General features: G+C 40.2%; 1 protein-coding gene across 2 annotated transcripts in view; it reads right to left on the reverse strand.

The window, feature by feature from the left end:
- The window catches only part of SCAR (wiskott-Aldrich syndrome protein family member 3 SCAR), a 106,309-nt gene that overhangs the window by 55,593 nt on the left and 25,995 nt on the right, over window positions 1-24,721 (reverse strand). The gene's annotated exons all lie outside the window — the stretch shown is intronic.

A 24,721-nucleotide genomic window follows, 5' to 3' on the forward strand; every position in this document is an offset into this window, starting at 1 on the left:
TGGATGATGATGGCATAAATAATTGAAACGCCGCTCAAATGAGATTACAATGAGGAGATAACCGAAAAGCAAGCATTCATATAGGTATGGAATATTAAAGTGAATCACTCCATTGGACTTCATCCGTGTAGCATTTTCTTGACTAGGTACAAAATTAGATTAATTTTATCCCGTTTTCACTGCTTCATGAGAAATACGGACATTCTTGCCATATACGTAAAACCCTCAAGTTTTAATAATTCCAATCCCTTTCGCCTACCTAAATTAAAAATCTACCTTTTAATGACCTCCGTTACCACATTGCCCTCTTGCGCAGAGGGAAGACTCGTAATCGAAGATTTGATATCAAAATATTAGCGCCAAACAACGTAAAGATATATTTGACCAGGTCTCAATATAAATCATTTACTCAAATCGAATGGACATTTGAATAGCCAACAGTCTTCCCCCTAACCTTTTGTTGGGGGCAGGATATTTTATAGACTTTTTTTATGGGAACGAAGAATATCATTTTACAAGTGTATTAAACAATAGTATAGTATGAAACGGGTATATACACGATGTAACATACGCTGCTCTTTGAACCATTTCCTTATCCTACAGATAATAACTATTTTTAGCAATTTCTGACAAAAATATTACGAATATTATGCGAGTATTAATAAGCCCTTGCTCGGGAACTATAATTTTTGTCAAAATGGTTACTCGTTTTCGTCAATTCACCGAAAACATATGAAATCAGTTACAGCAATGTTACCAGCATGCATTCAAGGACTGATTTCAGATGCTGCAGAGATATCTAACGAGAGTCAGGAAGGCGAGATGTGGCAAAACAGTTCCTCTTCCCAAATCTCATCCTCCAAACGTCTGTTGGTGACGTTTGCTGCAACCAACTGTAATTACTGAAATATATAAAGGCATAAGTCGGAGGGTGTGCGCAATACTGAGCTATTGAGAGTTCCCCTCCCCTCTACGTAGACGTAGTAGGCGTAGTAGACGTAGCTCCCCTACGCCTATTACGCCTTACCCAAATTTTCTTCGAATTGGGAGAACTCAAGCCCCTATCCGGCACAAGACCATTTTCATTACAACAGCTCTTCAAATTAAGTCGCATGATATCCAAAACCACAATTTAAACCACATCGACAGTAATGCTCGATGCACCACTAGAGATTCACGACGTTTTCACAAACGAATGCGTGTCATACGACATAAATATCCAGGTAAGTGGACATGTTCGACCTAATTGAACTAAATATCATGACGTCCGTAAAGTGCGAATATCTTGAACCGATGCGCTCAAGACGTAACCAGTTCTTTTCGATGTAAGAAGAACCGTGATTGAATTGGCACACTAATTTTCCGTATGATTCCTTAAAAGGCTTTCAGAGTTACACTACACTTTTAAATAATTCCTAGATGGTTCATTTAAACCATTTAAAAATCTTACAACCAAGTAACTTTTTAACTTTTAGAATTCCCTTAACACTTGACCGTCAGAAACATTACACAAATTGGGAAAAAAACAATCAGCGCCCAAATCCTGAGATTTTTAATTGAGGACCATCGCTCCGGACGGCCGTCGACGGCAAGAACCGACACGAATGTGGACAGAGTGAGGACACTGCTGAACACAGACCGACGCTTAACCAGTGAAGAAATTGCAGACCAGTTGGGTCTGACTGCATCCAACGTCCAACGCATTATTTCACAGGATTTGGCCATGCGCAAGGTGTGCGCCAAGATGGTGCCGAAAATTCTGCCATGGCGCGCTCGTCGTCAGACAGCTCCTGACCAAATACGGCGTTGCCACGTTGCCGCACCCGCCCTATTCTCCCGATCTGGCACCACCGGACTTCTTCTTCCCCCTGATAAAAAGACAGCTCAAGGGACGACGTTTTGAGTCGATAAAGGCCGTTCAAGAGGCTTCGACGAGGGTCATCAACGGCATCCCCAAAGAAAATTTCCAGCGGGCGTACGGGGAATGGGAGCAACGTTATACTAAGTGCGTAGCAGCTCAAGGAGCATACTTTGAAGATTATTAAGTCGATGTAAGTATACCGTTAATAAAATTCTTGTAAAAAAAATCAGTCCTACCACTTTTGGGTGCGACCCTGTAGAAACCGGATTGGAACATCATAAGACAATTTTCATAGAGGCGGAGATAGGTAGTGCCGTTGATTAGAGAGGATCAATTTCACTTCTCTACTTAATAACAATTTATTTCCAGGACTAAGCAATTTCTAGAACGTTTTTAAGTTTTTTTGTCATGCGGGACGAACCCAGTGCCATTGCTAGCCACAGTTATGGCAAGTCATTCTTAAATACTTCGCGGGCGAGCTTCCACAAACGATATAAAATAAGTGAAAACATGTAACTGAGTGCAGGTTCACCTTTCAATGGTAATCACATTCACAACTACGTTTTTACTTCGATATAAGTGCCGCAGTATAAACATACCTAACCAGCTTGTATTTTAAATTTCAAAAACATCTGCGATCCTTCCATTACATAGACAGGCAAGAGTGGAGTGTTTCCGGTAGCTACATATGAAGACTCCAACAACACCGCCAGGCCGCCTGGAAGCATCCACATCCGCACATATCGTGCATGTCGCCACAAGGCCGACAAATATTTTCTTTTTTTTCCGATTCGAATTTTCAAGCAAAACTCATGAAATTAAGCCTAAAAATAGAAAGGCAACACTGGTAGGCTGGATAAAAATTCAACCACATTCATAACCTTGCTATGATTCGAAGGATAGTGGAGAAGATGATATATTTATTAAAGATAAAAAGAAGAAACGTGGGCACGCCGATGAAATATTTACGTATTTTCACACCAACGAAATCCTTCATTTACTTACGCAAGCTTGACACCTTAGCAAATCAATAGCATTTTTTAAACTGTTCACTATTGAATCTAAGAAGGCACTAATTTTGTAAAGAAAAAATAATCAAAATGAAGTCTCGATTTGAAGGATTTATATTGAGGTGACATCCATGGTTCAAACCGTTCTCTCTGGCACGAAATGAACGAGTCACACCGTCGGAATAGCCCTACCGTTTCCTACGCCAACATATGGAGTGATGTAACAGTTTTACTCAACTTTTTTATCAGAGGGGAAAGATAAGGCTTCCTTTGCGGTTACCAGACACGCATTTTGGCCGAAACAGATTTGATAGAGCAAGGAAGCTATGGCAGCCGAGTCAGAAGCCTGTAATCGTCGTGAGGGTTTTTTACCCAATGAATTTCCCAACCATTTCTGCCACAGCCTATACATTCTTACAGATTCTCCAGTAACTCCCTCACATCTCATACAAGGGTCACCACGATTATATCGATGAAAAGATAAAAGAAATTCCGAGTTACAATAATTTAAGGCGAACCAGCCCATGTCAAAATCCATCCAAGTTATCAATAAATGCGAAAAATTGGCAAGAATGGTGAACAGCATGGGAACCTTCATAGCTACGACGGAACCACTCCTTAAATTTCATGATGTCAGTTTAAATTTTCTCGGGGAAGTATTTTTTAAATGTATCCCTAACCAACCAAATGTTTGCAAATTTCAAGTCCTATTATAATTTTCCATTGCCTTATTTAAACCGAGGCGGTGGCTGCAACGTGGAAAAAATCCACCCATTGTCATTTTTCAAAATAAGATATTTGATTGAAAGTCAAACCACACTCGAGGAAAAAATATAAGCCGCGCGAGAAGCAATGGCAACACTGCACGATAGCAGTCTAAAGGAAATATAAATGGGAGTGGTTGAAGGTGATAAAAAAAGCAAGGGGAGAGAGGCTAGAGAGATAGCGAATGACATGTCATATTTCCAGCAGAATGATATGAAAGCTGTAAAAGCTAGTAGCAATACAATATCTAACAATTAATAGATATAAATATTTATTTATTCTCCAACAGAGCATAAATAAACAATCCGTGCTAATAATATCAGGTTAAACGTGAAATAGCAGGCTATCAAGTGGAGACGAAAAAGGATTTCTCTACAATATGACACTTTTGAGGGAAAAATGAAATCAATGAACCGTTTCTTTCGGGGAAAGCAACATCTGAAATTATGATTTTACACTATCTTAGGGCCCTCTTTCGGACTTCCCTATTCCCCTGTCCCTGCATACGCTTTTTCAGCGATCATTTCCATAAATTCCTTCATTCGCGATCCTGAAACTTCTAATATTCCTCGTTTTGTATGCACCTTCGATCTCGCACAGCTTTATCGGTCTACTTTTTCCGACTTCTCTCAATAACTTGAGACATGAAACTACATTTGGAGTCGAGCACACAAATGGGAACGGTCCCTTACCCGCTGTGCCTAAAGGAATCGTTACGTGAAAAGATGATTGGCGTTTAACCTTCAAATCGAAGTCATCAAATTGACCAATTACGAGCGAGTCCTTCAAGTTCACCGACAACCAACGATCCACGCTCGTGCTTGAGCGTCTCGAGGGAGAAACATTACAATACCCCCGTCAACAATGGACATCGGAGTCGACATTGATAAAGACTGGTGAGAGAGAAATCCTATCTCAAAGGGGGAAAAAACGACTAGCTATTTTTACGAGTCCCACACACAATTTTGAAGAGCCATCACATGACTCTTCAAAATTCATCTCGAATATCAACCGTGAAATACATCCAAACACTGAATTTGAAAAAAAGAGCATCGCACAATAGATTGGCCTGTGCCAACCAATCAATGTTAAAGAAAAGTTTACTAATTACCAGAGCTTGTTTGATTAAATCATCGTGAACGACGCCAGGAAAGTCCTTGCACAATCTACGTGAAACGGCCGTCCTTATCATACCTTTACTCTTATCCCATTTAACTATTTAGCGATCTCACGCTAATCCATCCTCGCAAAAATGAACGAGAGAGGCACATTTTTTTCAGCCTCATCGACCAGGGGCGAATTTTTTCCAAATTTTTATATACATCATTCATTTCTTGTCTTATTTCTCCATGCCGAAGTTACACTTCCATTCAATAATGTACAATTTTGCTAAGGTAAAAAAGCAATTTTTCCATAATCCACTTAACACCAACACCCTTCTGTCATAGTTCACACACTTGTCTTCAACAATCCTGCTGTCCATGGCATATATTTTGAAAATAAATAGAAAATCATTTACAAGTTCAATTTCTAACCGTCTAAATTCTCTAAGTAATCATTCTCGCCATTTTTCTTAGGACACACATCTTCTTTCGTTTTAGAGCATTTATCTATGTAATGTTTATATGTAGGCAATCAATCAGCAATGAAACATCGCCTACGCATTGAAAACGGGTGACGTAATCTCACAAACCACTATGCTTACGTTATCCTTGCATACATTACCAGCCACGGTGATGACGCAAGGAATCCTTGTTTTACACTGTGCTGTAGTTCAAACCAGTCACCCTAGATCCCATTCACCCTTACACTTGACGTACCATTTGCCACCACAATACGTAACCTGAAGTTTTGCTGTATAAGTGAGGGTAGAATTAACCTTATACTAAGTTGGTATATGAAATTCACACTTGAAGGTAGGGGGGTCAGTTCCTTTCTCTTCCCCGCCTATGGTTTCCCAGGAAGGTCTGGTACCCAAAAAATGATAGCTTGGATGAAGATTCGCATATATGGCTTAAACAACATTCAACTTCAGCTAATTTAATTAAAGTTTTTTTTCACAACCTTCCAAAACTTTTCTCAATTTACCCTGTCATATGCTTTTTACAAATCCACTAATGCAAACTGTACCCTAATTCTCACATCCACACACTTTTAAATCATCTCCTAAAATGCAAACGGATGATCCATACTGGCTCTATTAGTTGTTTAAAATATTTATTTCCCATATTTTATCCCATCGTAACTTTTTGCGCTTCCTTTCAACCAAAAATTACCTGTCATTACGAAGACTTGTTGCATTTTAATTCTTACAATCGTTTGACTGCATAATGATGTCTGCAAAAATACTAAAAAATGCACACACGCACATGTATATCTTGTACTGAAGTCTCTGTGAAGTCCCTGACCTCTTATATCACTACCATGTAATCATTTCCACGGTCTAATATATTAATTTTACTTGCACTGCCTACGCCTGTATCATACACGAGTAAATCCTCAAAGTACTCCCCGACACATTCCTAATTCTGTATTCACTTGAGGTAGAGTCACCATACTTATTCTTCGCTGCACTTATTTCTTTGCGCTGACCTTGCTCTGACCTATCTGCAGATTTCCAAAACGGCTTCCCATTTCCATACAACCCGTTTGCATTTTTTTTCGGTTTCTTCCGTTCAGATTCTTTTCTTACTTTCCTTGACAACATTTTTGCATCTTAAGTTTTCCTCTTGGCAAACACATGATCTTCATCGCCTATCGTATGCCTCCTTCGATTTTCTCCCACAGTAAGTTTCCCTTCTTCATTCGATCAGACATAAAATTTCATTTCCCCTATCGCATATTTACCCCAAAAACTTTCAACGAATTCGACAAACATTCCCTTCTAAATTTTCCATGTTCCGTAAATTTATTCTATTCCACCAGATTCGAATTCAGTCTTTCCTCAAACCTTCAACATTCACAATGCAATCTCAAATCTTTCACTCGCAGCGTAACTAATTTAACTCTCACTTGCTCTTGAGCTGTTAACGCTCCTCGTCACCCACTTCCAACTAAGACTCCAACCTTCGAAACTACCTAACAATGGTCTGTTTCACATACATCACTTATTATTTCTGTCGTGTCCTCCACCAACTCTCATTCTCAGTCTTCATGTTAAATTACGTCAATCACTTTCCTGGAATCATCCCATGGTACAGATTTAAATCGATTCGCGTTTACACTACGCATTCGAGACAATTCATTTTCCATGCCCACATTGGACCAGATAAATCCGTTACCATTCACTCTGTAGTCAAAAAATGGCCTCCCATATTTTCGGAGAAATCCCTCTCTCATTAACCAAACCTTTCACGGCTAACTTTCATCGGAAAACAGACAATCTAGTGGGATTCTAACTGGCATTTTTTACGGACATCTTAACTCTTTCGTTCAGAAGCGAACCACCCTCAAACAGTAGTGTACATTGTCGTTAACTCCTAATCACGCATCTTTTCCCATCAACTTCACCAATATCGTTCGCCTTCATAATCCGACAGTTTCAAATATCCATCGGACTTCCATTCGTCTCGCAGCCACATCATTCATTACGTCATGCCCCTTTTCATGATTATAACACATATTCAAATGCCAATAGTATGTAGACAAAAAAACACAACATTTCCTTTTTGATCTTAAATGACATGATTAGACCTCGTAAAGTTCAACGCCTTATTGACTTTTACTTAAAATGAACGTACCTACGGTCGTCAAACAATAGAAAATGTAAAAGCCAGGACGGCAAACTTGTGGTCTTGGCTTTTTCGTCTTCCAACTTATAGATGACCTCGATGAAGAAAAATAAAGTGAAAAAATATTTACGATCTATTTTATGAAAAGCCACTTGCAACACTGCCATATCCGTCTCTTAACGGGCAAATTCCGTGCGAAATACGTCGCACATGGCTTCGGTCGTCCCAAGGTTTACGCCCGACTTATCTGAGCAATGAAAGATTACGCATGCATGGATACCAGCCCTTGTAGAACCAGTGCCATGCGCAATATTCCCGACTAACGATTGGAGAATAATGTGCGATTTACAATTATTCGCATATGCAGAGGATATCATTCTCCAAATTCTTTAATAACATGGTTCAAAATGCCTTCAGTAATTTTACATAGCTGACACTTGACGAAATATGGGCGAATTAACAATAAAGGTGTGAATTGCAGGCGTACAGGATACAGATTGATGCAGAATCACCAAGATGGCATAATCACCATTAATCCATCTAAAAACGTTATTCTTCTCCCAATCGAGCGTGAAACTGTAGAGTTCTCAAGCAGCGGAATGCTAAAACAGCTAACGCCATGCCGGGGGGAAAATAGTAGTGGGCATATTCTAATTTATTAACAACCATAATACGCTCATTTTGGACAGGGTTCTTAAATTTTACGATCTTGTCTTCAAAAGCCGAAACTTAAGTCGGCTCACTCAAATGAATTTAACGAATCAAACAAGTAGAACCTAAAATGCTACCAGAGAATAAAAAAGCGACTTCAAGGCGACTTCGTAGGCTTGAGTAGAAGTCCTCTGCACTTAAAGAAAACGGAAAATAATGGAACATTGATTCGAATCCCACCGTCCATTTTATATGTTGCGAGTCGAAAATGATATTTTTTAACTGATTAAGCATATACTGTCAGTATATTAGACAAGCGTACAGTAAAACCCAATTAGGGAATACCGCCATCACAACAACAAGAATATGCACGCTGAATACTCCGCATAACTTAGATCAATGTCTAAATTCAATCAATCCACGTCTTGATCAATGTCCATGTCTTATGGTACGAACACAAGGTGCGAGATACGTTCAAAAATATCCCCAATTAGTAAATAAAAAAACGAACTGTAACTACTCGATTTATTGATCGCTGTATCATTAAAAATTGTTCGCTTCTGTGACAATAATCCAAGGGCTTCTGCCACTTTTGATAGCATCACTTAGAACTTTTGCTTCAACTCTGAGGAGAACTCATTTTCGGATTGGAATTTGAGTCACTGAATACTGGCATGCTTAAGCGGCAGTCTCCCTGAAATTATAAAAAATTACGCCCACGGGTTGTTTTCATTTAATTTTAAAATGAGAAAAATCGCATACGCATTTTTTCGGAAAATCAACTAAAAGAAATAGGGGCTGTAGATGCCAACTTAAGGAATTATTTGTTGTATCCCATATGAATATTAATGTATAAAACATGAAATTATACAAACAATGAATGCATAGAATGTATTTATTTTGCAACACTTCATCCATTCATATAAATGGGTCTTTTTTGTTGCGTCAGCAGCCATTCTTCGAGTTCTTCCTAAGAAACTAATTACAGTTATTTTCAAACATAAATTCAACAGGCAATTAATTGTACACCTAGGGCCCTGGGTACACAAATGAAGAAACTAATACAATATAAGGTTGGCTAGGGTGAATCTAGCACAATATTTAAGTGTTTCATCCAATTTCTGTATATATTGTTTCGAGCAGTATTGGTCTATCGCCACAGAGAATAAATAATAGCTTCAATATTTCATAGATGTATATGCAACTTAGAGGAAGTAATTTTAATAAACATTGGAAATAAACGCTCGTGACGGCATTTTAGACTTAAAGCTCTAATAATTCTCTTATAAAAGCTAACAACGTTACCTAAAAAAAACCTCGGTAGTAATAAGTAAATAAGGGAATTTTACATCAACTAGAGTCCAGTTTGGTAACAAATTAAATATATCACCAAAGCACGTGCATGGACTAAAATTAATCGAACCCAGCGCAGCACTACTAGTCGGGGAACGTTTTAACAACATCTCCCACGCCTTAGGAACTTCTTACCATTAGTTTCTTGGGACTATTTATCGTAAGACACTGATTCATCGACCACAAGGCTTTTCCTACTTCCAAAACGAGTACTGAAAATGGCCGAGGGGTAAACATTCTGATGGAATAAAAAGTCTGAATTTATTCAATGAATTTTAAATTCCCCGCTAAAGAATATACAATTCCTATTAGCATTGAAATTGCCAGATTGTTACAGCATCACGATTACGGAGTACTTATCTTAAGCCTCCCAGTTGCGCGATTAAAACAGTGCAAATAATTAAGATAACCGAAAGGACTTGGTCATTCATATCGTTTTGCGGTTTGCTGACTCCGCAGAAGTCAAGGTCATGGAGTTCCTCAAAGCTTGAACGGGGCCCATCGCTTTGACTTGAGCATCGCAGTTGACATCTTTATGGCGCCCGGACAGACCGGGGCAATATTATTTTAAGCCCGTATCACACGGTCAATTTTTTTACGAACAAGATCTGGGAACATTTAAACTATGGCTCATCTGGGTTAGCTCCGGCTATCAATTTTTGGGCCACTATCATTTCGCTCTCCCTGCTCGAATCACTTCCAGTCCGTCGACAATCGATTCATTTCGTCTATATTTTGCTACGGAAAAACACCAAATGAATTACAAAATTCGAGCATATTTTTCAATGGCTAATCAGTGATAACTAAAAGCAGCATTATTAATAGTTTTATAATTATAAATTCAGGTGAAGCTGATTTGTCAGGCCCACAGAAGTACAGTTGCTGCCGTCGGTTGGAGAGACTAAAACTTGTATTTTGACACGAAGTCTGTGTTACATCGTATTAAAACTAGATTTAAGTACTTTCACACAAAATAAAACGTTAAACGGCTGTCAAAATCTTCAGGGAGAAGAAATGTTGTACCTGAAGTTAACTCCAGGCGTACACACACACACACGTTTATGGAAACGTTTTTATAGAAAAGAGCTCATATCCTTAACAGTTTCAGGTTTAACTTTGTGGAATTCCTTCATTATGAGGGTAAAACATCTTTATTGTGGAAGTGTTAAGTTTTTTTTTACCCTCATAAGCTCCTATCCTTTTTATATGAATTCCCTCCACCACACCAAGGCGGAAACTTTGGATCTTAGACTTGGGTATTAGTACCAAGATAACACCAGCTGTGTTTCCGATAATATAACAGCAGTACTCCGCATTATTATCTCCGAAGCAATAGCAAAAGTTAAACAAGAGACAAATTTCTCCCCATCGTATTGGTTTGGAGGATATTCAACCGTGACGTCACAGACGCTAATTACTTCCGCAAATATACAGATGATGTGATTGGATTCGTGATGGCGTGATTGGATGAAAAAGAGTCTTTTAGGTCTACAGGGACAGAAAATGGAACCCCTTACATGACCTAGGCAGGCATGTTAATCCCTGTCATTGCTTCTGTCTCTCACTATGATCCAATCCGTCATCCGATTTAATAGCAACAGTAAAGCTCTTACTATCATTGCACTTGTGGATAAAAGGATCGATGTGATATAAGGCTTCATAGAAGGGAAAACGAACATCATCGGTTTCAGAGCTTATACATACCCGCGATCATAATTCAATCTACCATCTCTTTCAGCTACTTCGTCCATGTGCTCTAAGGTAGTACAATAATAATAATAATAATGTAATAATAATTATTAAGTAATCTACCGGTTAAAGTACTTTTGGATGGACAAAACTACCAAGTAAATATTTTGCGACTCCTAAAAAACACAATCCGGCAGCCTACTCTACATAAAATCCTCCTCCATCTGTGCGTACTTCGTTCCTCCCTTCATCCCGTCCAACATCCCTATCCTGTTCATCCAACTTCCTCGTTTGCCTAACATTCTCCCCTCTATTACACTCTTCAACATCCCACTGCCGATCAATACGCCCCTCAACCATTTTCCTACCTCCGTGGTATTTCTCCCAGCAAACCCCTCTCCTCGCCCATCATACCTAGTACTTACTCATTTGTTTTCCTTTCGGTCAACCTACTATCTCCGTCGATCCTCCTGCATCAGTGACCACGTCCCCGCACCGTAGACAGACAAGTACAGGTTGCGTATTAGTCTCATGTCCCTCCATTCTATTCCCATTTTCTGCAATGTACTCATTAGTTTTTCCCAATTCATTATACCAAACGCCTTTCAGAAATCTACGAAACAGGCAAATACATCCTCATTGTATTCTATATTCCTCTCGATTAGTGAACTCATTACAGCAATGGCATCGCCCTTCCTAAACCCAAGAGAGATGGTGCGGGGGCTAACGTACTGGCTTCCCACCCAGAGGGAGCGGGTTCAAATCCCGGCGGTGTTGAATATTTTTCAGAGGTATCTCGATCCCTACTTGAGGTGCTTTGTAGAGGGCACTTTGAGTGAGTACGCCGTCCGTCGGATGGGACGTTAAGCTGCTGACCCCCTGGCGCCTTTCGTAAAGCGCGGTCTGATGCCGAAGCCGGGTTTCTCTCTACCCTTCATCCTTTCCTGTCCATCCCCTATGGCACAAATGACCTCAGTAGTCGGTCGCCTCCCCTAACAACTACTACATTAATCAATTCAACCTACACTCATTTCAGCAAAAATATTACCTCACTGACGTGAAATGTCACAGCATACGAAAAATGACATTCTCTAAGGCATTCTCTTGTCAATTTTTCAATACGAGGCCTTTGACTAATGGAATGGCATTAGGGGAATAAAATAAATTGCAAACCTATCTCCTGGTGTATACAGGGTTCGTCCGGAAAATAAGTGTACTGAGCTCAGGAAAAAAAATTATTACACGTTTACATATCTTAAGCTAATATTCCTCAAAATAGGACCCTTGTGAGTCGATACACTTGTTCCAGCGGCGTTCCCATTCCTGGAACGCTCCCGCGAAGGCATCATCGGGAACCTCTCGAAGACTCGTCGTCGACCTCTTCTCTGCCCTCCACGAACATCTTGTGCCACCGAAAGATCATGTTTCTGGACATGGCTGACTCCCCGTAAGCCTGGTTAATCATACCGATAGTTTCGGTAGACGATTTCCCAAGCTTTACCGCAAATTTGATGGAATAACGCTGCTCCAAAAACTTCAGCATCGCGTTCCGTGACGTGGGTCGAAGCGTGGAGGTTCGCGTTAACAGAGCTCCTCACTACACCACAGCTCAGAGCCGACTGCCTTTTTCAGCGTCGCTTGCCAACATACCCCCCTCCAATCGCAGCCCGTCAGAGCGGTGCTGGGCTCGCCTGGAGCGGCGCGCCCAGCCCAGGAGTCAGTACACTTATTTTCCGGACGAACCCTGTATTCTTGCTTAATATACCTTCTTTCGACTTGAGAGTGAATTACTTAGTGTAATAATGTTTTCGATAAAGAGTCCTCACTACTGCTCCTAAAATTACACAAAATATTCCACTAAAATGGGCTCCAACCTTGCAAAACTGAGTTTATGCATTCACTCTGATATTCCCATTTTCACGACGATATGTTTTTGTTTTTAATTCAACCACCAAGACTAATGCATACACTATTGATTTAATACACGTATTTCCACGAATCCAGCTTTTTAAAGTCCTTGAGATTTACCTCCCATTATGGCAGAACACAAAATTCCATTTGATAAACAACATGATCAATTTCACATTGTATTGTAGGGATGTAAAAACGTAATGACTAGTAAGGAGCATTGAAAATGCCAAATTCATTTTTTTTATACCTTCACATTACCACCAAACATCTCACTGCTGGTAGCAATTTCCTGTAAATGTGTACAAATACGTGTACACATTTGTGTATGTGTATGAATACATTTGTCAGTCAAAATCAAATCCCGAATCTTAATTTTTTCCAATACTCTCCCCGAGTTGTCAATTATCCACTATTTCTCGTTATAACCAAGGTTATCAACCCGAAGGTCAAGTTGATAGGTAGTACACAATCCGTACAGCATGTGAAATTCGCACATGAGGGTTGGATGCCCGCTCATTCCCCTGGGGTAAATGGAACTTAAGGCTTCCCAAGATCTCGCACCCAAAAAATCACTGAGCTTGGGTGAAGCCGAGGGTGCCCAAAGGCGTCACCCGGAATCGAACAAAGATCTTCACGTGAGTATCCACGCACCCACTGGACCACTACATTCCCCATTTCTAGTAATATGTATGACGTTGGTTAGACATGTTTACCACTTGTAATCAAGTATTTCTAAAAAGGGAGGACCATCAAGAAGTCTCTGCTTCAATTTTTACAACGAAAATCAGCTTCATGAATGACAGGAACAAGTAGGCAACTTCAATTAAGTGTATTAAACTAAGCTTCACGTCAATGGTAAACCACTTGATTCATTGACTCATCGTAAGATTTGCTACATCTCTTAAAACATGTCATAATTTTCAATGATAGTCGAAACAAAACTTCTAAGGTGACACACTTCCATTAAGATATTTTACTTATGTACACATAAAAGTTAGATTTAGCTACCCACTTTGACTTACTTTTATAATATTCTGGTTTATAGCCTTTTGTTTAATTTAATGAACCACTTGCGCGAATCATAATGCCAACATAATGGTAAATAACAAATTTGACAATGAAATGCATGTTTCCCATTTAATGGACTACTACGAAATAACACTGGCTATACAAAGCGCTCCAAGTTCCACGTGAAGTGAATGCAAACTAATGTATCACGTCATAAAACGCTTTCCGTATCTCAATCACCGTTGCAGGAAAAACTTCCAAGTATCTTGGCAATCAATTTTCACCACATGCGTATACATGTACGTATGACGGTCTACGTAAAGAAACTTAGTCACGAAGCTGGTTAACAATGCCAGTTAAATGTACTTAGTTCGTGGGTTCGTAGTTCAATATTTGTTCCTTGGAAAACGAACCAATATATAAACAAATGTAGATACTACCTACATGTCCCGGGAAAGACCCAAGAGTTGGCCAAATAAAAAACTGGTGGTGCAGGTGTCAGGAAGAGAACGGATCTTACAAAAGAAACTTATTTTGAAATTAAGTAGCGTTGCCAGCACCTTCAACTGAAGGAAGGAGAGGACTCCGCAGCACCCAGGTGATGCCCAACACAGTTTGTACTCGTACAGATCACCTAATTCCGGTCAATATGCACGTCAAATCTACGAATTTATTGACCAATGGTGAGCGGTGTCCCAAAAAATAAGGATAACATAACTACTCACCATCTATCCAAACAAATTTCTATTCATTTCGACGTTTACGCATGGAAATTTAAATTCAAAATGAAAAATTAACATTTGTACGTAAAATTGAAGTTGATAACCAGTCACAACTTATCTCCCGGACAGGCGACAGCACTTTCAATACAAACCCACGAGGATGGGGAAAATAAAAATTGATTTAGACCAAGCGTAATAAATGTTCTCAGCCTGTGTGTATTAATCAACCGAAAAACTCACTTCCAGCTTCTAGATATCAAATACACTACAAAGAGTGATATAACCAAGTGCTTCGTTAAGAATTCCATCAGGCAGTAAAATTAGAAGGGCACTCACGAAGCTTGCTACTTCAACGGTTAGCGACCTCAAAATTAATGAGTCCCGACTTAAGAGGAGTTAAAGAGACTAGCTCCATTGCTGGCGTAGCGAGGCGGCTTTCACACTCAGGGCCTAATGAGAAGCAGCCGGAATATCGATCATAAATCCCGCGGGAAGTTCATGAACTTCAGTTTCCGCAAAAAGTCATTCCCTCGACTCTCGAGAAATATAAATGTGTGGCAAAAATGTAACATAACCTGAACATTGTTCTGGAATATGCAACTAGACTGCTGACACAGCATTCCTCATTCCCGGTAACCGGTTTTACCATCAACGAAAATACATTTGTACTAGGCACGTCAATGTAAGCTCCTCATGAAGACCGCTGCCAACGCTCTTACGCTTGCGTTTTTCGGAAGGGTGTCCACTACTCCCAGGAGTCTTAAACATGTTACAGGCTCAAGAGACTGCGAGAAAAATCGATACCACGCGGCAGACGAAGACACGACCATGGAGCGTACACCAATTTATTGGAAGGTCGCCCTTTCGGCACAGGATGCTAGCATCTGAGTCACAGTGGGGCAGTTATTGGGGAAACCACGCCGATGAATCCGAATGGAGTGCTTCCTATTGCTGCCCGAGCGTCACATCCGCCTGCTCGAGAGATACAACTTCACTCACCACTGCCGCCTACGGACTGCGTTGCTTTACATAAAACCGTCGTTTATGAGGCATTTCAACGAACGAAACGAAGTGAAGATATTCATTTACAACATTTTCTAGTGTTTATTTTCGTTTATACTCATGAATGGGCTTAGACATCACAGTAAAATTATCTAAAAAGCACAGGAATCGATGGAAAGATCGGTTTGGTATGATTGAGTAGATCTCACCACGTACTAAACCTTTAAAGTGGTTAAAAATTCCTAGATACAGGTTTGGGATCCAGTTCCTTTACCTGTGATTTCTCAGAAAAATCTTGAACCCAGAAAACCACACCGGTTAATAAGCCAAATGGTAGCATTCAGAACTCTTTTGATATATTAATTGGTGACCCATACCTGTGATGCTTACAATGCAAATTGCTTTTTGGAACAGCATAGCAAAATAATCACTATTCATAGCAACTGATATCCAGTCGCCGGCTAGTCCGACGTCGCAGATTCCAATCTAGTCTTGGGTTTCTATGCTATCATTAGTACTCCCAAGTGTATTGTCTGAAGGTAGATGCTACTCACCTTCAAAATATGACGAATTCGGGATGAACAAACAGCGCAAGCTTTTCTCTCGAGCAATTCTTCTACATGAATCGTTCTCATAACGCTATTTCTACCGCGGAATTTGACAGATTTTGAGTTATGGATTAAATGTAGCAATTAGATATCGTCATAGCCTCTTCCAAATAATAACATGTACCAACAAATTATTACCTAGGTACTTAATGATAATACTTCCACCAATTAAATGGAAGGACTATGACACCAAGTAACTACCTATAGCATTTCTTTCTCCTTAATCATCATTGATATTTTTAATTATTCAGGGGGACAAAGGGAACCCACAAATTGTCTTCCTTTAAGTTAGCGAATTGTTCAAGGCTGCTGCTTCGTTCTAGATACACGTGACTACAGAAAAAAATAAATAAAGAGGTACCAAGACTCAAGTGACATGAAAAGTCAACCAATTAATTAAATTGGAAAAACTGCCAACTTAATTAAAACTATTATATATATATATATATATATATATATATATATATATATATATATATAATAGTTTTAATTAAGTACATTATATATATAATATGTATATATGTATATTAATGAAAACATTAAATGCCAAAAATGTCAATTTAAATCTTTTTGATAACCATGATCGAATATCTACAACCACCATGCACAAAAATTACAATTATAATCTTAATACCAGTAGATAAATTACCAACAAAGAAAAATCTTCAAGAAGGAAAAAGTACCGGGCACTGCAAAGTTTTGCTTATCCACGATCCTTTACAGGCCTTTTCCTTATACGCAAAAGATTAAAACCAAATAAAGCAATCTAGAATTTACGCCATCCGTCCCAATGGTGGATTTTCATTTGAAATTCATTAAAAAACTAAGCAATCTAAAACTTAAGCATTCTTAAAACAAAGCAAACAAAAACTAGACATTCTATAACTACAGCACTCTACAAATAATACAAAAAAATTTTATATGACCGTCACACCACTGAGTACCATTATTTTCAATATCGGCCATAAAAAAGGCTGCGTATGTCATAAAATAGTGCTATTACGAAAGCATATACATCAAAAACAATTTCCTAATAAAGTACTCAATGAAAATGGACCCAGCAGGAGCCTACAGTTTTTTTAGGTTGTGGGACGTACCAACGGAAAAGTATGCGAACCAATACCCATGTCCAAATCTAGCACAAGGACACCACTCTGGCATCAAACAGACGCATTCCTTTTCATTGCAACACAATTTCGAAGAACCTTACAAGTTCAACCCGAGCTCTCGACGACAAGGCGCAAAACTCGAGAGAGCTACGTATCGCCGGAACAAATAATTTTACTAAGCTGATGCCGCTGCCCAGAAATGCGACTGCTATTGGCATTCTAAGTGAGGGCACATAACACTCAAGTCTCTTTCAGTTAATGAACTGAAGCCTTGGCTCACTTGGAAGACAGCCGTGGAATTAAATCCCATTCGTTCTCCAGAAGATGATGTCAGCTTATGCGCAACGACATGGCTTCTTCAACATCGGGAAGTCGTGTTAACAAGTACTCGTGCGCTAGTAAACTGATAAGGGCTTAAATACTGCGTTGCTAACTAAGGAGTTTCACCAACGTCATTCGCATCCATCAGTCCCAAATACGGTATGAAACCTATTCTTTCCATTCCCATGCACAATTGTTCCTTATACTACATTCGAGAAAATAAATCGCAGGGCCAGTATTATTTTTCCTCGATTTATTTTTACCCCCTGGAAGTAGTAACATTGATTAAATCCTCAAATAAAAACCCACACAAAGACCCGGCCAAGTAAAACTAATAGGAACAATTTTCCCAAAAACCTTTAGCCGAATAAAACCCGGGACTAAGTGCTAAAAACCGAAATTAATCGGATAAGTATAGAGGTATAGTATGATCAACCAAACGTCGTTAGGGATACTTCATTATTTTCAAATAAGGAAGAAATGAGAACTAGGAAAAATATAGCTGCGTAAATTCCTCTCGGGTCCTCCACCGGGTCATATCGTCCATCTACGGCATAGGCCGTCCACCTCGGACGAGATGGACGATATAACCCGGTGGAGGACCCGAGAGGAATTTACGCAGCTGATACGCCGGGAAAATACCAAATCAGGAAAAATATAGTTTATTACCGTAGAACTACGATTTTCAATATTTTATGTCTCATAGAACACGTAAACTAATTACTACAATTCGACCGCACATCCAAATGTATATTTTCTCTATGTCCATTTTGCTTTACGTTTCATTCTAAAATAAATATTATCATTTGCATCGTAATTCCTTTTTACCGTGGACTTCATAGTCAAGTTAAATTTCTATTCAATGAGCTTTATTAAATATCTTTCGGAATATCGGTTGAAATTCAATGTCATTGAGTTTTTAAACTTACAAGAGACAGCGCTGTTTCAGAGATAGATGAACTGAGTTGTTTCGGGAGAAGTAGAATGATAGACATAAGTATCGATAAAAATACTTCAATATGTCCCTAGTCCTTCAATACGTCCTTATAAAATCCAAGAGTTGGCGCTCGCAGTACCGGGAAAGGCCAGCTTTTATTTTTTTAAATGGGGACGTCCAGGGGAAGTGACTTCCTCCGAAATGATCGACAAAAACCATGATGAGGTTTACAGTTATCGGCGAATCAAGGCCCGCGAGGCCACACGCATGTCACAAGATACACTGTTTTCATTATTGCACGAAATATTGGGCATGAAAAAATCTCTGAAATATAATCTCTCTCTAATGTAGGGGTGCCGCGATTGCTCAGTGGAGAATAAACACAATCGTGTTGTTGATTCGGAGGCTGGTTTGGCGCTTTTCCGTCCCATTACCGACGAATTTCTTCATCGATACACGATTGTGGACGAGACACGGACACACTGCTACACTCCTGACACAAAGAAATAGTCGAAACATTGGGTTTCTAAAGGTGATTCGGCTTCAAAGGAGGCAATTATGGTGAATTCGACCGACAATGTAATGACCACCGTTTTTTTGGATTGACATGAAATCATCTACATCGATTACTTTCAAAAAGGTCAAACAATAACTGGAGAGTATTGTGCTTCGTTATTGCACAGGTTGAGCAATCAAATCACGTAGAAACGTCCTTATTTGGTAAAGAAAAAAACTCTTCCATTAAGAAAATGCACAGATGCACACCTCCGACAATTATGGAGTAAGAGTTCGACTTATTACTAAATCCTCCGCATTCACCAGATTTGGCCCCTAGTGACCTTATTTTATTTCCGAACTTGAAAAAATTACTCAGCAGATAATGATTCACGTTGAACGAGGAGGTCATCGGCAACACACGCTTTTTGAGGACCTTCAGAATTCCTCCTATTTGGATGGCTCACAAAAAAAAAGAAAACGCTGGGAAAAGTGTATCGAGCTAAACGGAGATAAGGTTAAAAGATTAAAAAATTCACCCAAAATCGTTTTTCCCTTAGGACTTATTGAACAACCCAAGTGCATTAAAATATTTGCGAGTCAGGATAGGGTTGTACGCATGTAGCGCCATGTATTGAGTGTTTCTGAAGCCAATGACATTGTTTTGAAGGAGTAGTTGTTTGTCATCGGTGAATTCAGATAATAACGTCCGCGAAAATCGTTGCCCCCGCCAGTGGTGAAGTGTGTGATGCTTCGATTTTTGTGAGCAAAAGGATCATTAGCTACCCGCATTCATCGGAAGTGGTACCTTGTTTTTGGCGCTACAGTAACGAGTTCAGGAATGGTTAGGACAATGGTGTCGAAACTTATAAATGGCCGCATGATAAAGGGCCGATTGGCAGGCCCAGGATCCAGACCGATGAAATCGTTCAACCAGCGGACCAATAACTGCGATCTGATTGACCTTGACGCTTAGTGCTCCGGCTGATAAGTTTCCTCTTGTTGCACTCACCACTACTTACACGACTATCACGGAAAAGCTCGAGTATCAATAATTGAGTGCAAAGGGGTTACCGAAAATGCTTACCGACCAACACAAAGAGTAAAGCATGTTGAATAGATGAGCGTTTGTGGACCGCTATCGACAACACGGAGATAACTTGACCTCGCACCAAGCGAATTTCCTCTTCTTACACATGAAACAATGTCGAGGTGGAGAACGGTTTGAAGACAACGATGAACACCTGATGTTGAAGGGTTAAAGAAGCTGGTGCAGCACCATGAAAAGTTGTTAGAAGTGAACGGCGATTATGTAAAAAAAAGAAGCAAGTTTGAAGGAAACTAAAACCGTGGATAAAATGTTTTCCTGACAAACATTATTAAAACCAAATGACCCTTACTTTTCCAATACGCATTGTATTTTCTACAAATAAGAATTGCTGAATGTAACGAAATTCTTATTTTATAAGCTCCATACTAAGGCTTTTTAGATCTAGAACACTTCCAAAATAGGTAAAGTAGTCAAATTGCTAACCTTTATGGCCTCCAAATTTCGCTTAAACGAACCATACTTACTTCTTAAGAACCTTTATCTCAGTTTTCTTAAGAATGTGTGTGAAGTGGGTGATTGAGTCATACCTATTACACTGATCCAGCAATGAACTCAGCAATGACCTCTTAGATTAATTGTTACGTATATTATTAGCAGTCAAATATGCAAATTTAGCTCCATGGATTACTTCCCTAATGGCTTTAATTCCTACCTCTAGTCCTTAACATACCTCATACTTGAAATTTCCCCCGCCGAGGTGTTCAAAAGCACGGGTGATAACGGAAAACGCTGTCTTAACTACCCTCCCTACAACAGACATTCTTGATTGATAATCTAACACCCGAACTTGTACAGTCTTGAGGCATTGTCAGGTTTTGGCACAATCTCTCTATTCGTCTAAATTAAAAGGCAAAACGTCTTTGGCATATAATTATTCCACGTGTTATGCCATCTTGCCTGACATTCCTTCACCTCTAACTAATAATTCTCCTCTCTCATGTCTCTCATATGTGTACAGATCTTTATTATTAAATATGTAGGATCAAATTATTTTTTTATTACCTATTTAAATTCTTCCCCGTTCCTATCGAATTTTACTTAAAAACTCAAATCGATATAGAGCTTTAACCACGGCTACTACTTCAGCGATATTCCATACTATGAAACATATTTTCAATTAGTAAATCAAACACCTAAAATCAAAATTAGATCATATAAACAGTGCTAGACAGACTCATGGTGCCACAGAGCACGCGGTAAGCTGCTGTGCAGAAAACACAGGTTTTAATGAACAGAAAGGGCGTTCCCGCTTTTTTGAGTGCCTAACACGAATTAAGCAAAGAGCAGGGCCCGAATAATTCCTAGGCAGTCCTGCGATTCGGAACTTGCACGGAGGAAACCGGAGGCGCAGGCGGCCGACGGTGAAGGCGGGGGGTGGGATTCTGGCGTAAACTTAGATGGAATTCTCACCCTTCGAGCAAACAACTGCAATTTATTATTCCACGCGTGACGCAACGCCACCCAACCAAAACATTTTCAACCCACCAACCAACCCCCTCCGCGGCGTCGTGCCCTGTAAACCTTACTGGGACCCCACCGACACTGCCCTCGAGAGCTGCCTGCCACGTCCGAACGGGAATGATGGGCCGCGCGCGCGGTTGGGGTCGGCGGGAAGCAGGATGCGGCGGCAGTTGGGGAGACCGACAACGGGGCGGGGAGGGTGGGCGGGTGAGAGGAGGAGAGCGCGTCCGCGCCATCCCTCCTTTTCCTCTCTCGCCCTCTTTCCAACAGGGCTCGCTCGCTCACTCACCACGGCCCCCTGCCGCGGGACACGCGGAGGAGGGATAGGGCCTTAACCGTCCACATCCCGTCGTCGTCGACACCCTCCTGGGAACGCCTCCCCCACTGAGAAATCTATGATAACAAATACCTGACCAAAATAAAAGCATGGAAAGGAAAGGGCAGGGGGGGAAGAAGAAGGAACGACGCAGAAGGATAGGGGAAAGTGCGAAGTGTTCTGGCGATGCCCGAGCGGCATATTCAGGCGAGCACCACAAAGGTACAGGAGCCAGAACCCTAGCGTTCGGGGCCACAGCTGTCCCCTGCGCCGCACCACCCTTTTCCGCCCCCACCCCCTCCGTCCCAACGCAGATGCCTGGGGCCGACCGAAAACTTGCCAAGGCTCACTCTGTTCCACTGGCACGAAACTCGAACGAGTGTATGGCGGCCTTGAGGAGCATTTTTATAGGTTGTGGGATTTTTACATTGGTTATGAGGTACTTGGGTGCCAGAGATCGTCACCGTCAGCAGCAACGGAGACGACCCAATGACCAGTACGAAACGGGGATTCGATCTCGCGGACTTCCGCGTGTAGTTCGGTGAGCGCGTGCACGCGGAATTGATGGGAGAGTGCGATCTTCGCCCGAAGTTCCTAACTTCAGCAGTCGCCACGCCGGCCTTTGTCCTCACCAATCAATCACGCGAGAGGCGGGGATGGACCTAAGATTCACACTTTCGCGATGAATCATATTGGCCTCATCGATCCGCCGACATTATGAAATCTCCCAAATCGCTTATGTGGACTCTAGGCTCGTCTACGAAAAGGAGATGGGAGAAGGTCTCAAATCTTGAAATTGTACACTGGACCAGAAGAACGAAGCCTGAACACTACTGACTCAAATATAACGGCGCATTGTAACAAAAAATTCCCTTTCCGGAAAGGAAATGAGGAGTCACCTTATCGTCTCCCATGGTCACGCACGGTCATGACCAATGTTCGATTTTGACGGCTCAACGGCTGCCGACTATCGGGGATCTGAGGGGCCACAGGGTCTGGCTTTGAGTCATACAGGCTGTAGACATGTGAATTACCTTCGGAGTGAAGGATATTCTTTCTGGTAAGCAAACAAGACCGACCGACCGGTTGGTATGTTGACGAACTTTTGTTAAACCCGACAATGAAATTTACTGAAAAAAGAATACCACCCACAAATGCAAATCCTAGCATAGACAAGAGAAAGAAAATAAGGCAATAACAGCATGCACTCCCCAAAATCAAGTTCGAAATTCAATAAATAGAAGTTTCCATTTCGCTCATATGCGGCGGGAAGCCTATGCGCACGGGAATAGTTCCTTACGTAAGCTAAAACGAAAAGTGCACGATGTCCAACCATATCTGCCATCAAGAACAGAAAGAAATATGGGACACCGCGTGATATTGACATAAAGTGACATTGATATCCATATTCTTTTTGTCTTCATATCCTTACGTCTTCGGCTCTAAATAAATTAAATTAGCAACACATCACCATGTACCACAATTACTCATACTTTTTATGAAAGTTGGCTCGACAAAAATGAAAAGAGAAACTTAAACCACGATCTCTTTATTAATTACATTACTACACTAAACACCGAACTAATCAAGAATTCATACGAGTCGAAAATCTTAAAGTTAAGCAAAAAATTACATTTAAATTCTAATGTAATGTTTATTTAACGTAGTCTCTGCGAACCGAGATTTAGCGTAAGGAGTGCGTAGCTTCAGGAAAAAGTAATTATTATAACCTAATAAGACGTTCTGACGTACACGTTGAAACATTGTTTTCATAATTCCCTTGAAAAAAATAACGCCCACATTTGTCATAAGAAATAGTTAAAAAAAGATAACGAACATTACTCGAAATATTATCATTACCCAACGTAATTATTTTTTAACAGTAATGGCAGCATGTATTGTCCAGCTCCTGGAAAAATTACAGCCACCACTAATCTACAGAGGGAGAGTTCAACTAAGATTTGAGAAGCGTTCATATGTTGTACACCAAACCAAAACCATTAAATCTTTCTGAATAGCAAAGATAAGTTGAATGGCCGATCGCCTGTCATCTGTAAGCTGATGAGTAAGAGTCTGCAACTTTTGGAGAGCAAGATTTAATCAAGCATTCCCATTTTCAATTCGATTATTTAAAATTCTAGCGAAATCTTATCGGCGACAGAGAGAAAGAGAACAATTATCACGAAAGTAATGACGTTAACCATTATAAATATTAACTCAACGGCATCCCATGGATACAAATCACGACTGATATTCCTGCGATTGAATGTAAGATTAAATAAAGAACCGAATATATATTTCCATCTTCCGACCAACGAGAGTGGTATGTCTTAGCAATAGTGTCAACAAAAGATGACTCCAACGTGACCGCAAACGGATTCAATGTCCAAAGTACGCGTCCTTTGTCTCATTGACTTCTAGATACATTTTTCCCCTCCTCACTATACGCCACCAGCGTTTTATAGTATTATTAGCTCTTCCGAGATTAAAATCCACAAAATGTAGCCGCATCGCATCCACTATGAAAGTCGAGGGGAGACGAAATTTTCAGTAACACTAACGTTTAAATTTACAATCGTTTTTAATTGTTTGGAAACAAATATGAGGATTACGATCGATGAGAGTTGGGGCAATATCTTTAGAGCTTAGACCAATGGGTA

The sequence above is a fragment of the Hetaerina americana genome, unplaced genomic scaffold, assembly GCF_022747635.1.
Source record: "Hetaerina americana unplaced genomic scaffold, ioHetAmer1.1.p SCAF_105, whole genome shotgun sequence".
Classification (NCBI taxonomy): domain Eukaryota; kingdom Metazoa; phylum Arthropoda; class Insecta; order Odonata; family Calopterygidae; genus Hetaerina; species Hetaerina americana.